Below are 14225 nucleotides of genomic sequence, written 5' to 3'. Positions count from 1 at the left end.
CTGGAGCAAGGGTGACAGCTATGGTTTGGAGAAATTACAGGAATTTAAGGTATGGAGGATTCATAAACTGCCACATTTGTTCAGATATTGATGAGACCCCGCAAGACACATCTGCACTCATCAACATGTGGTAAGCAAAGTATTTTAAAGACGTCACCCAGAGGAATTTGTAAATGGTAATGCAAAAGAGCACCAGAAGCGCGAGAGGCATCTTTCAATGCACAACTTTAAAAAATGCTTTCCATGACAACTTTGACCGTGTTTGTATTTGTGGGTATTATAATTTTCTGAAGTCTTTTCAAAAACCGCTTTATAGAATGTATCTTTAATTAAAATGTACTGCAGTAATACAAGAACAAGAATATGTCGTACTATTAAATTCAAAAGAAGTAAACAATAAATCATACTTAAAGTAGCAGGGTTCCAATAAATAGAGCATTATACGTCATCTTATGTTGCTAGAACTGTTTAAATAGCGTACCTGTAATTTTTATTTTCATTGTAACATCATGACAACTTTTGTGTGAAAACAGGTGTTTTTTTCCCAGATTTAATATAAATTGCGTTTTTTTTTTTCTAGATTTAGCTAAATACATAAATATTAGCAAACACATTCTTAAAAGTTTTGAAATTTCCTTACACCCTCAGTGCACTAGAGCGGAGATTTTGAAAAGACCTTTGAAACAAAAATTAAATAACGTCTGAAGTGTAAAAAGTTGTCAGGATCTTAATGAAAATAAAAATTCTAAGTACACTATTTATTTATTTAAGCAATTATGTTTCCATTGTAGCTACTCTCCGAGTTTAATGCACATTCTGTTAATTTTTTAATGAAAAGTTAAGAGAAAGTGTGAAGATTTTGCCTATAATTAAAATTCCTTTCAGCAATCCATTATCCCTGTGACGGACACTTTTTTAAATTTTATTTATTTATTTATTTATTTTTTAAACAATGACTACGGGTTTATTTTCAACATGTAGGTGTAGGAGCTATGTAGTGTGCAGTCTAGAATAGTAACTTGGTAGATTTGCAATAAACATCATATATTTGGGTTGTAAGATATAGTCAGTTATCATTGGAAACAGTATACATTCTATTTTAATTAAAGTGTAACCCGTTTCCATTAATCTAATTAACCTTTATCACATCATGAAGCAAATATGTGTTAGCTTCCCATGGTGCATAAGGTTTATCTCCTTTAGCAATCAAAGGAATTAAAATTCTTATAGTGTACCGACTAATGGATAGTATAGTTCTCTAATATATATGAGCAAACAACAGCTCCCTGTAACCATGCTTGCTAATTAGAATTTACTAACATACAGTGTATAGTTAACCCTTTTGTGTCAATATTTGTTTTAACCAGATTGGCATAGTAATACATGGTCACTTTTAGTTCAAAAAGGGAAACCCTAATAATTTATAGTGATCAGTCACTGATACCAATGTAACCATCATGTATATTCTGGGCTTAAAGTTTAAAGAGGAGCTGTATTAAATAAAACAAGGCTCTCTAAATGCTCTGTATACATAACAAATGCGTCTCGCCACGCCAATTTTGTTAAAAAGTCAAGATTTGGCCGGTGTTTAAATTTTTTTGTCAGCTTTCTAGGTCAGCTGGAAATGCAGGCCGACGCCATATTCGATCCTTTCTGACGCTTCTGGTACGTCATATCGTTGACAGCCACCTAGACCAGTGAACGCCGGCAGGGAGAATTATGTTGGAATGCAAGCATTCGGGTTTAAAAATAACAAAAGGAAAAACAGTAAAAACAAGTTTTTTTTTTTTTTTTTTGTCCTAAGCCTTTAAACCAACAAAGGGCAACCATAACAAAATAATCGTTACATAATAGAGGAACTGGACCTGTGCTCAATAGAATACTATGTGTGACTATAGAGCGAGTCAACGGCAGGACGGCTCACAAAGTGCGATGGTAGAGAGCTCCAATACATTCAATGTTAATTTGTTTTAATGGTTTTTATACGATATACTGCTCAAGGAGAGGCTGAAAATGCATCAACAGATTTAATTAACATGTTTTCCATTAAAGTGGTTTTATATTCATTTGCATTACAGATCCCCTTTAAAGTGTTCAAGAAATGCCTCAGAAGACATTAGCAATTCATTGACCTTTCTTTGCTGGCTACACCTACAACAGGTTGTTCACTTGTTTACATTAATAGATTAGCAAAGCAATCAGGTTTGATAATATATATATATATATATATATATATATATATATATATATATATATATATATATATATATATATATATATATGAACCCAACTGACACCCAGTGAACAGCAGAAGCAGTAAAGGTGAGATAACAGATGATTCAGCACTTACCACTTTTTCAAGATCAAACAGTGGAAAGCGCAGAGCTTTCTTCCACCAATCATGAAGCCCCTTTGCAGGGCACTACCACATGGTAGATGACTGTAGAAACTTCCCAAGTTTATGGCTATGACCAATGTTTTGCATCGCCCTATAGAATTAACTAATGTTGCGTCATAAAGTTGATAGAAACTTGCTGAATAATGTTATGTTAACATATTGAATGACATACTGCTTTGTAGTTTTTAAATGCACAACGAAAAACGTGCCATTTCAAAATCTAACATGAAATGCTGTACTACGGCTTCAGGTAGATATTTGATATACTTTTCTTTTATTACTTAGATAAAATATCTAAATTATGTTCATTTATTTATTATTTCTTCACAGTGCTTTATTACACGTTGCTATGCTTTTACTGTGGGAAACTTTTATAACTTGTATAAGCATTAGGTAGTTGATCTTGATGTATAGTAATGCTCTTACCTCCTTGAGCCCTCATCCTTCCAGAACAACTGTCCTGACTCCCTTCTCCTGTTCCTCTATAAAACCCTTGAGCGAGCGTGTAGCAGGGCGGTAGGAAAGCCCTGCTGTTTAAACGTATTGTTTGTTTATTTTTTAGAAAGGAGTCTCCCCCTCCGCCCCTGTGTCGTACTGGTTTATTGTGATTTATTTATGTATGTATTTGTATATATGACGCAGTGTTTTCGGCACAGTACGAGATTGAAGGTTGGAAGTTTGTCAGGTTGATTGGAAATTTGTAGGTCCGTACAGCCTTTCATATTAATGAATTGACAAATCAATTAATTAATTATTAGATGAATTAACAAATAAGTTTATGAATTACTGTATGAATTAACAAATTGACGAACAGATTGACAAATTCACGAATTGACAAACGAATTGATAAACTAACGGCCAGATAGTTTTGGCACAAATAGCACTCCATAGTGAGGAAAGATGAGAGATTTAAAGACAAAAACGTACAGGAACAGTGAAGATGATTTGCACAGCCTGACCTGGAGTTTATTATTCTCTCTTTGTGTTTGTGATTATTTTGTTTACATATTTTATTTTGCTCTGTGAGCCAGATGTCCCCCAAGGCTCAGTCCTGGGACCCCTCCTGTTTTCTCTATACACCCGCTCCCTGGATCCCCTCATCTCCCATGGCTTCTCGTATCATCTTTATGCTGATGATGATCAGATCATCATCTCTTTCCCCCCTTCTGATTTCGACATTTCCTCCCATATCTCTACGTGCATCTCTGACATCTCCTGGATGCACTCTCATCACCTCAAACTCAACCTCTCCAAATCAGCTCCTTTTCTCCCCCCCTCTTCCTCACCACCTCTGATCTCACTATCTCTATTCCTCTTGAATCCACCACCTCTCTCTCTTCTCATCCACCAAGAACCTCAGTGTCACCCTTGACCCCTCCCTCCCTACTCTCAGCACATCGTTACTCTGGCACACCAATTGCTTCTTCCTTAGCAACATACGCAGAATTTGTCCCTTCCTCACTGACTACTCCACACAGCTCCTAGTTCAGGCCCTGGGACTGACCCACCTTGACTACTGCAACTCCCTCTTGGCCTGCCTCCCTGCCTCTGCTTCCATCCACTCCAGCTCATCCAAAACTCTGCTTCTCGTCTTGTCTTTTCTTTTCCTTGTTTCTCCCATGCTACACTGCTCTCTGCACTGGCTCCCTATCACTGCTGGCATCCAATTCAAAACTCTTGTATTTGTCTATCGCTGTCTTGAACTTTCTGCTCCCTCCTATCTCCAGACTATTTCTCCCTACACCCCCCTCGCTTCATCCGCTCCTCCACCACCGGCAGATTAGTTGTACCCCCCACCCTCCGCTCTCAGAGCCCATTCCTTCTCCACCCCTGCTTCTCAGTAGTGGAACGACCTACCCACAGATATCAGGACTGCTCAGTTCCTGACCACCTTCCGGCACTTCCTCAAGACACACCTGTTCAGACACACTTGCATCAGCTTGTACTTGCACTGGACTGCTCCATACCTTGTCGTATTCTAATACTGCTCTTAATTATAACTACTTCCTGTATCTTGTATTTGATTTTACTCTTATAGGTATTCATATTCACGTTTTTTGTAATTGCTCTTATTTGGAATCATTCTCATCCATCGTACTTGCGTGTTCATAGTAATATGATACTCTATAATGTCCGGTCTTTTCTTGCTCACAAAATATTACATTTGTGGTTTATGATAATTTTAATTCATGAATTATGTGTTGATAGCATTCTTATTTCTTTTAAAATTGTTATTTATATATTTATTTTACTTTATACTTTATTTCTATTTATTAAAAAAAAAGTGTCTAGGTTAATACTAAAGTTAGGGGGGTTCAAGGCACTTCAGAATTCGCTAAACTGTAGGAAGGTACACAATTGTGTGGGTGTGCATGTTTTTTCCCCCTTTATTTAGTGCAGTTTTGCTTCAGATTGTGCCAATGCAGATTTCTTATTTTTAATTAACACAGTTGTTTTTGTGGGGCATTTTATTAGCTGTGAAAACACTGTAGAACACCTAAAGTGCCCCTCCATAATTAAATTGGGGCCCCCTTGGTGCATGCTGTGTGCTATACTCTAGAATCGTCACTGTCTGAGATGTATGTCCTATATTTTATTTTACACACATACATGTTTCTTCAGGCTGATAGGTAGAGCAGAGTATGATGTTGCCCGCGGTGCATTACTTGTTCAGTGTTGTTGCCCATGGGCCAGCAAAGGTTGGGGACCACTGGTGTACAGTAACTTCATATGATACCTCTGGTGTACAGTAACTTCATATGATAGCACTGGTGTACAGTAACTTCATATGATATCGCAATGCGGGTGGGGTGGGGAGTTGTCACAGCCTGAAATATTTCCAAAGGGGGGCCCAGCAAAAAAAGTTTGAAAACCCCAGTTTTAATCGATAAATACAGGTGAAACACCCTGAAGCGACAGCATGCCAATAATCACTGAAAGAACATCAGAGGATGCTTATTTTGTGTTTAATGTGAGTTTCTGTAATTATGCTTCTGGTCTGTGAGTAGTATAAGAATCTAACATAACTGCACTGTCAGTGTGTGGCAAAGTGGCTAGTGGAGGGGAACAGGTATAACGGTGATGCGATGCAGGAGTGACAGGCAGACAACAGTTTCCAGTGAAAAGGTGCTTTTATTTATAATCCAGGTCTGGTGACCGTTAAATAATAAATCCCCGGCTATACACAACAATGTGTAAAGCACGGGGATAGCAATAACAGGGCACAGTCCCGAACAAAACGAGCACACGGTCACCAGTCCTGGGTGAGTGCAGGCGTGCTTGTGGTGGGTGAAGACACTGTATTTCGTGACGGTTCCGTGCAGTGGTGATCCGGATTGTGCTGACCCTGGTCGACAGCTCCGGACAGGTGAGTTAACTGTCTGGTGGTGCAAAACGCAGACAATTACAAACAAACACAACAAAACACAACACGTAATTCTCTGTAACAACGAGAGCTCCTCTCTCGCTCCTTCTCTCTCCGAACATTTACCCAAACGAAGGAAAAGACCAGCGTTACCCTGGCCCCTATATGTAATCCCGCATGATATCGAGATAAACGGTTGCAGCTGCCTTATTACTTGCAGCTGCCCCTCGTTTACCTTTCAGGTCAATACGGTCTTACAACAGAGTCTCGCTTCTTTCCAGGCTGACCCACTTCCCTGTCCCGGAAACGAACTGTCAGGCCAGCCCTTCCAGATACTTCTCCTCCCGTTCTTTAGCGCCCTCACAGGTCGGGAGGACAATTCATCACCAGAACTCATCTTTCTGTCACATATCCCACCGCTCAGAGTGGAGCCGAAGGAACACTCGGCTAAATCTACCTTCCCCATTACTCCCCCCTCCCGGGAAAAATAATCCGCATTTTGGTGGTCTTTCCCCGCACGGTGTACCATGTGGTACATGAAGGGCTGCAATGCCAGATACCACCGAGTTATCCGGGCATTGCTGTCCTTCATTGTGCTTAACCACTTGAGTGGGGCGTGGTCTGTGACCAGATCGAATGAGTGTCCCAGCAGGTAGTATCGTAAAGAGTGAGTAGCCCATTTAATGGCCAAACACTCTTTTTCGACTACGGAGTAGTTGCGTTCCCGAGGTAACATTTTTTTACTCAGGTACAATATCGGGTGTTCGACTCCAGCTACTTTTTGGGACAAGACTGCACCCAAACCTACATCCGTTGCGTTGGTGTGGAGGATGAATCTCTTGGTGAAATCTGGTGTGATAAGAGTGGGGGCCTGGCAAAGTGTACGCTTAATAGTATCAAACGCCCCCTGACACTCAGCTGACCATTTAATTAAATTTGGAGCACTCTTTTTGGTGAGGTCGACTAACGGGTTAACCACTGTGGCGTACTCGGGGATGAAGCGGCGGTAATAACCGGCTAAGCCCAGTAGTGACCTCACCTGAGTCTTGGTTTTGGGGATCGCTGCATCAACCAAAGCCTGGATTTTGGTGACTACAGGTCTCACCCTTCCATTCCCCATTAAAAATCCCAAATATTGAGTCTCTGTTTTGGCAAACGCACATTTCCTCAAGTTAGCTGTCAGCCGGGCTGCCCTTAGAGACTGAAGAACGGCTGCAACCCTAGCCAAATGCTCTCGCCAGGTGGAGCTGTATATCACCACGTCATCAATATACGCTGCTGCATATTCATGATGTGGGCGTAAAACCTGGTCCATCAGTCTCTGAAAGGCAGCGGGCGCACCATGTAGCCCAAACGGCATGGTTTTAAAGTGGAACAGCCCTTCTGGTGTTGAAAATGCGGTTTTCTCTCTGGAGCTGCGGGTTAAAGGGATTTGCCAATATCCCTTCGTCAGGTCCAGAGTGGAAATAAACCTCGCTTTTCCCAGTCTGTCTAAAAGTTCGTCGACCCGAGGCATGGGATATGCATCGAACTTAGCAATAGCGTTCACCTTTCTGAAATCCACACAGAAGCGGTTGGTGCCGTCTTTCTTAGCCACTATGACGATCGGACTGCACCACTCGCTCCTGGAAGGCTCAATCACCCCAAGCTCGAGCATATCCCATACCTCTTTGCGAACGCCACTTCGTCGACTTTCCGGGATCCGGTACGGTCTCTCTCGCACTGTGACACCTGGTGGAGAGATAATGTCATATTCAACTAAGTTTGTCCTGCCGGGCACGTCAGAAAAAACATCGCTGAACTCCTCAATAAGCTTACGCAGCTCTCTTTGCTGATCCGGAACCAATTGTTCCCCCATAGAAATCGCTCTTGTGCTCGGGGTCTCTGGACAGGGACCTAAATCATCCTCCATATTGCCTGGGGCTATAAATAAGACCTCCCTTGCCTGCCAGGGCTTTAATAAATTGACATGATAAATTTCACGTTCATTTCGGCGATCGGGCTGTCTAATTTCATAATTTACTTTCCCTATAGCCCGAATCACCTCATACGGCCCCTGCCATTTAGCACACAGTTTCGATTCAGATGAGGGAAGTAGCAGCATTACCTTGTCCCCTGGTCGAAAGGTTCGAATCCGTGCATTTTTGTTGTAATGCTGCTGTTGTCGGTGCTGAGCCGATCTGAGGTTGTCTTGGGCCAAACGACCGACCAAATCCAGCCGATCTCGTAGTAGGAGCACATACTTCACTACATTTTTAGACGAGCCTTTGTGCTCCTCCCACCCCTCCCTCAGCAGGTCGAGAATGCCGCGAGGCTGCCGGCCGTACAGGAGCTCAAAGGGGGAGAACCCCGTTGAACTCTGCGGCACTTCTCTCACCGCAAAAAGGAGGTAGGGAAGAAGCGATGCCCAATGTTTCTGCTCCTGTGTTACAAATCGCCTCAGCATCGACTTTAAGGTCTGATTAAAACGTTCAACCAAACCGTCCGATTGTGGATGATAAACGGACGTCCTGATGGGACGTATTTTTAATATTTTGTACACCTGCTGTAACGTATTGGACAAAAAATTGGTTCCGTGATCAGTCAAAATCTCCTTGGGGATCCCTACTCTAGCCATAATCTGCGCTAACTCGGTGGCTATTGCAGCTGCACTAGTGGACCTCAATGGAACTGCCTCTGGGTATCGCGTTGCATAATCCACCACTACTAATATATGCGTATACCCAGAGTCAGAAGGTAGCAACGGGCCCATTATGTCCATTGCAATGCGCTCGAACGGAGTGGAAATAATCGGCAGTGGGACCAAAGGAGCGGGGCGCACTCGACCTGGCGCTACTCGCTGGCAGTCTGGGCATGTGGCTACATATTTCGACACATCAGTATGAAGACCGAGCCAATAGAATCGAGCCAATATTCGCTCCCTCGTCTTCTCGGCTCCGAGGTGCCCCGCAAAAGGGATATCATGCGCCAGCCTCATGACCTCGGTCCGACAAGACGGGGGAACCAATAATTGTGTTACAGGCTGTCCTGTGCCCGCGGCTAGGTTTACCCTATATAGTAATTGCCCCTTTATACTGAAATGTGGATATACTAGCGGCCCAGCGCCATCAACATCCTTACCTTCAATGGACCGGACCTGCCCCCAAGCGTGCACCAGTGACGGGTCGTTCTTTTGGCCCCACACTAGGTCCGCGCTTGAGTACCACGGGTCCGGTATATTGAGAGGGGCTGGAATAACCTCTGCCCTAGTCGGCCCAGTAACCTCGCTCTCTCGGTCGCACTGCGTTCCCACTCCCTTCGACTGGCGTTTGTTCCCATTACAGCACTCTCCCACCAGACCCCAGCCTTGTCTCAAAGACGCTCCCTCCCATTTCGCGGTCCGTCTCTCCTTATTTGTTTTTCTAGGACGGAACAGAGGGGAAAACATTTCAGTATGAAAAGGAAACACATCACCAATCCGTTCCTTTTTCCCTTTTTCTGCCACGTTTACGTGTGTGGCTGAGACTGCCATTATTTGCACCAATTCTTTGAATTTTGGCCAGTCTCGGCCCAGAATAACTGGGTGCGGCAACCTTTCCGCCACCCCGACTACAAGGTGACGTTTTATCGGTCCTACCGATAAATATACTTTTAGGGTGGGGTATGCCGCCGTGTCTCCATGGATACAGGAGATGGCCACCTGACCTTGTGGCCGCCACGACATACCGCCCAAGAGAGCTGTCCTGATCAAGGTCTGCTCACACCCTGTGTCCACTAACGCGTGGGTTTTCACATTCCCTAAAACCACGTCAATCAGACAGGGCCCCTCCCAACCGTTTTCCCCCTGCTTACCCGTTCCAGGTGTCCAGTTGCATGCAGCCACGTCACACTCCATAGCAGCGGGGCATGACCTGGCCCTATGTCCTGGCTGGTTACACCTAAAACAGAGTGGAGGGACAGAGGGGGCATAGGTTAAATATCTGTCCCGCTGCTGGTAGGGCAACGGGGCAGGGGCAACACCTCTACCCCAGCTGGGGGCCATCCTCGGTCTCCATGGGGGGGAGGCAAGGGGGCCCAACGGGGTCGGCGGTCTGGGAGGTCTGGGTGCCGGGACCGAGGGTGATGGTGGTGGTGTTGGAGGAGAGGGAGGGAGAGGTTGGTTCCTGAGCAGGGCAGGGGCTGACAGGATCCCGACCCGGGCTGACGTCAAAGAGTCCTCAAAATCTTCGGCCAATTTGACCGCCTCCTCCAGGGTGTCAGGGTTGTGGCGCCGTACCCACGCCTGAGTTTCGGCGCCGACCACATGGCAGAATTGTTCCACCACAATGGCTTCCCCCATTTGTTGAGCGGTCTTCTTCTCTGGGGTCAGCCAATGGACCATGTGGTCGCACAACCGCTGTGCCACCACCCTGGGGCGTGTCTCCGGGGCTCTCCGGTACTCGCGGAACCGCGTCCGGTGGGTCTCCGCGGTGATGTTGAGACGACGGAGGATAGCCTGCTTGACTAGGTCATAGTCAGTGGCGTACTGGTCGCTCAGGGCTTGGTAAGCTGCCTGCGCTTCCCCGATCAGGCAAGGTCCTAGCTGGCTTGCCCAGAACTCCCGAGGCCATCCCGCCGCGGTTGCCAGCCGCTCGAACGCCACCAAAAATGCCTCCGGATCATCCTCCGCCGTCATTTTCATGGCCCGTGCCTTCGGGGCCGACATCAATGATGTTCCGGTAGGGGTCGCTCCTGCAGCAACGATCAGCCCTACCCGTTCAATGAGCGCCGTATAGCGCTCCTCCCTCCGTCTCTCCTCTGCATCCCGTCTGGTCTCCAGTGCCTGCAGCAACTCCGCCAGCGCGTTGCGGTCCATAGTCCCGTGTTCTGACACCACGTGTGGCAAAGTGGCTAGTGGAGGGGAACAGGTATAACGGTGATGCGATGCAGGAGTGACAGGCAGACAACAGTTTCCAGTGAAAAGGTGCTTTTATTTATAATCCAGGTCTGGTGACCGTTAAATAATAAATCCCCGGCTATACACAACAATGTGTAAAGCACGGGGATAGCAATAACAGGGCACAGTCCCGAACAAAACGAACACACGGTCACCAGTCCTGGGTGAGTGCAGACGTGCTTGTGGTGGGTGAAGACACTATATTTCGTGACGGTTCCGTGCAGTGGTGATCCGGATTGTGCTGACCCTGGTCGACAGCTCCGGACAGGTGAGTTAACTGTCTGGTGGTGCAAAACGCAGACAATTACAAACAAACACAACAAAACACAACACGTAATTCTCTGTAACAACGAGAGCTCCTCTCTCGCTCCTTCTCTCTCCGAACATTTACCCAAACGAAGGAAAAGACCAGCGTTACCCTGGCCCCTATATGTAATCCCGCATGATATCGAGATAAACGGTTGCAGCTGCCTTATTACTTGCAGCTGCCTCTCGTTTATCTCTCAAATCAATACGGTCTTACAACAGAGTCGCGCTTCCCTCCAGGCTGACCCACTTCCCTGACCCGGAAACGAACTGTCAGGCCAGCCCTTCCAGATGCTTCTCCTCCCGTTCTTTAGCGCCCTCACAGGTTGGGAGGAAGATTCATCACCAGAACTCATCTTTCCGTCACACAGTGCTATTATTTTGAACAGTTTTCAGGATGTCCCAACAAATCAAGAGAGGACATTTTTGGGAAAAGCAGAAAGAACAGCTCAATTCACTTTTTGCTCTTTGCTGTTATTAAAAATAATAATGAAACAATAATTTGAGACCTACCTACAGTGTTGTTGTCATCTGTCTGAAGTTTACAACAACAGATTTATGAATATAATCATTAAACTGCTGAAAGGTTTTAAAGGCTTTGCTTAAAAGATGACATTACAGTGCATTTATACAGATACATACTGGTGTGTGTGGGGGGAGTGTAAGTGTGTTCTACAATTCCTCATGAATAGACAACCTGCGTGTCGGTTAGGGAACTGTTGTATTAATCTGTAGACACATACATTTCCAGGAATTCACACTAATTACATCGTTTTCTGTGATAAAAGGGGGTTACCAAAGTTTTAAACCATCTTTGGAGGTTGACAAAACTGATAACACTTGACCAGCCATAATAAAAGGACTAAAAATAACCTTGCCTTGCTTCTGTGTCAGCAGACAGGATCATCCCTCTTCAAACCACCTCTTACAGGGGATAAAAGCACACAACAGGATTCAGAAGTACAATTCAGTGCAATTACTGAGATACTGGAAAAGCTGTTTCAAAGTCAGGGAAATCTCACATACTGGTGATTGGTATCATAATACCTTGCAAGAAAAGCTGTACAAAAGTAATCTGCCTAGGGATTGTTAAATGTGATTCGAGGGTTAAGGTTAAGGTTAGGGTTAGGCGTGCGCGTAAGGGTGCTAATGCTGTTTATAACTGCGTTTGTGATGCAGTGAAGCAAGGCAGTTAATTCCAATGGATAAACACAAGACAGATACATAAGCTGAAAATACGTATCTACATATCTAAAATAGATATCTGATTGGATGTACAATACAATGACGGGGGTCAATGTGTCAAAATATGATTATGATATAATTATTGGAACTAAATAACGTGCTGTAATATCACACCATTGGAAATAATGGCCTCTAGTTGAACCTCTCACACAAGTATTTTTCTTGAAGATAAATCTATTCTCAGGATTCATACATAGTTAAAGGACAGCAGTGTTTAGTTCAGCTGCTGCTCAGATCATTATATTTGTTTTAAATCTTGTGAACTCTTTTTGTTTCTAACTACACAACAACAAATTGCTATACAGGCATTTTAAAGATGATCGGCATTGGCAATGCACAAAGGATACAAGATGGTTCAAATTGGTTAAGACAAAATATAATCAATGACAGCAGGCATAACAAATGATATTAATTTGGCATTACACAAGCTGAACCATGTTTTCTATTTAATGTATCTTATTTGAAAATGGTTAACCTTCAGTGGTTACACACCCAACAAGCTGATTGGAATTGAAAGGGGTGAAACTCAGCAAGCTAGTGCTTATGAAAAGTATTTCTTCTATTGATCTAGCTTCCCAAACAGGTAGGATTAAGCAATCCTCCTGACACTAGCACAGTCGATGATAATACTACATATCTGCAATTGTGAATAAAATAAAAACTGCAGTCTAAATGCTGTGTTCATTTTCTCACATAGAAAGGATACTTTAACTAAAATTCCTTTCAGCTCTGCACAGACCCTGGGACTTAACTTTTAAGTCTGCAGACTCATGTGTCATGTTTTCATTTTGTAGCAGACCAAGTGTCACAGGTCATTGGCCGGTATGTTTTCCAGGCAGCAGCCCTTGCTAGACAACAAAGACTGAAAGAACTTTAATGAGGTTGTTTCACACCTGACCGAGGTCATGGAATCAAAGGGTCACTGGTAATGACCCCACAGAGAGGAAAAGATCAAAGTTTCTGCCAGCATGAGTTATAGGTTAAGCATGCAAAGCCTGTCTTCATCTGCCTGCTCTGCTGCTATTTGTAATGCAAACATGTACAAAAAAGGTGTGGTCTTGACAGGGGCTGTAGGCAGCTCTGCTCCTGCAGTGCCATTCCATTCCAGGGTTAGTTGGTATAATTAAATCATTAAGTGCTTTAGAGCCTGGTCAGGGAATTAATTAGTTTCATTTATATACTTATGGACTTGGTTGGAACAAAGACCTGGATTGGAAGTGCTGACATTATCTACGAGCAGGATTGTTTCCTCTCAGTAATGACTGAAACAGAAGTTCCAAGAAATGTGTAGTTTATATCATATTTATTTCCAAAAGGGTTTTTCCCCTCTGGGTACAACAACATTTCAAAACTTTTCATAAAGATATTACATACAGCATGATCATAGACCAATATGGCCTGTATTAAACACATATTTAACATGGTTAAATCATATTAAGAGCCATATATATTTCAATAAAATACTGTGACCAATTTTAATTTAAATATTTATATAAAATATACACAACATTTTTAGCAAGACAATGGTTAGCTAGCTAAGCTAGTTGCATTAAAAGCCTCTCTTGAATAAGACAGGGTCTATTTTATTGCTCCAAACAATGGCAGATTTTAACACCACCCTAATGTTTTAAAACCTGGTTTTCTGTGGCTCTCATTTCATTGTATTTTTTTTTTTAATTGTTTGTAGTAATGTTAATATGTCATCCCAGCTGGATTAACACTGAAGTGTTTATGTCAGTGTTTAGATCTGCCAGTTACACTCTACTTTGTGACAGTGATCACAATCTTCTCCATTTTTTGTATAAGTACAAATGGATTGGTTCGTTTTATAAAACAGTTAACAAACAAACTTGTAAGGTTTATTTAAGGACTGAAACGTGTCCATGCATTGTTTGTTAACAATGGGTATTCATCCTGGAACAGCAAGGCACATACAGGGGTTGGACCAAAAAAAAATGGAATATATAACATAACATCATGGACAGCATGAACAGCAG

General features: G+C 43.4%; 1 protein-coding gene across 1 annotated transcript in view; it reads right to left on the bottom strand.

Moving 5' to 3' along the window:
• Positions 1-13516: 13516 nt before the first annotated feature.
• LOC121314864 (endothelin-1-like) overlaps positions 13517-14225 on the bottom strand; it is a 5495-nt gene continuing 4786 nt past the window's right edge. The window contains exon 5 of the mRNA XM_041248582.1: positions 13517-14225. This exon is cut by the window's right edge and continues 1023 nt beyond it. The gene's annotated coding sequence lies outside the window, so the exon portion shown is untranslated.

Source organism: Polyodon spathula, chromosome 4 (assembly GCF_017654505.1).
Source record: "Polyodon spathula isolate WHYD16114869_AA chromosome 4, ASM1765450v1, whole genome shotgun sequence".
Classification (NCBI taxonomy): Eukaryota; Metazoa; Chordata; class Actinopteri; order Acipenseriformes; family Polyodontidae; genus Polyodon; species Polyodon spathula.
The sequence above is the reverse complement of the archived record's forward strand: the minus strand, read 5'-3'. Positions and strand labels throughout refer to the sequence as shown.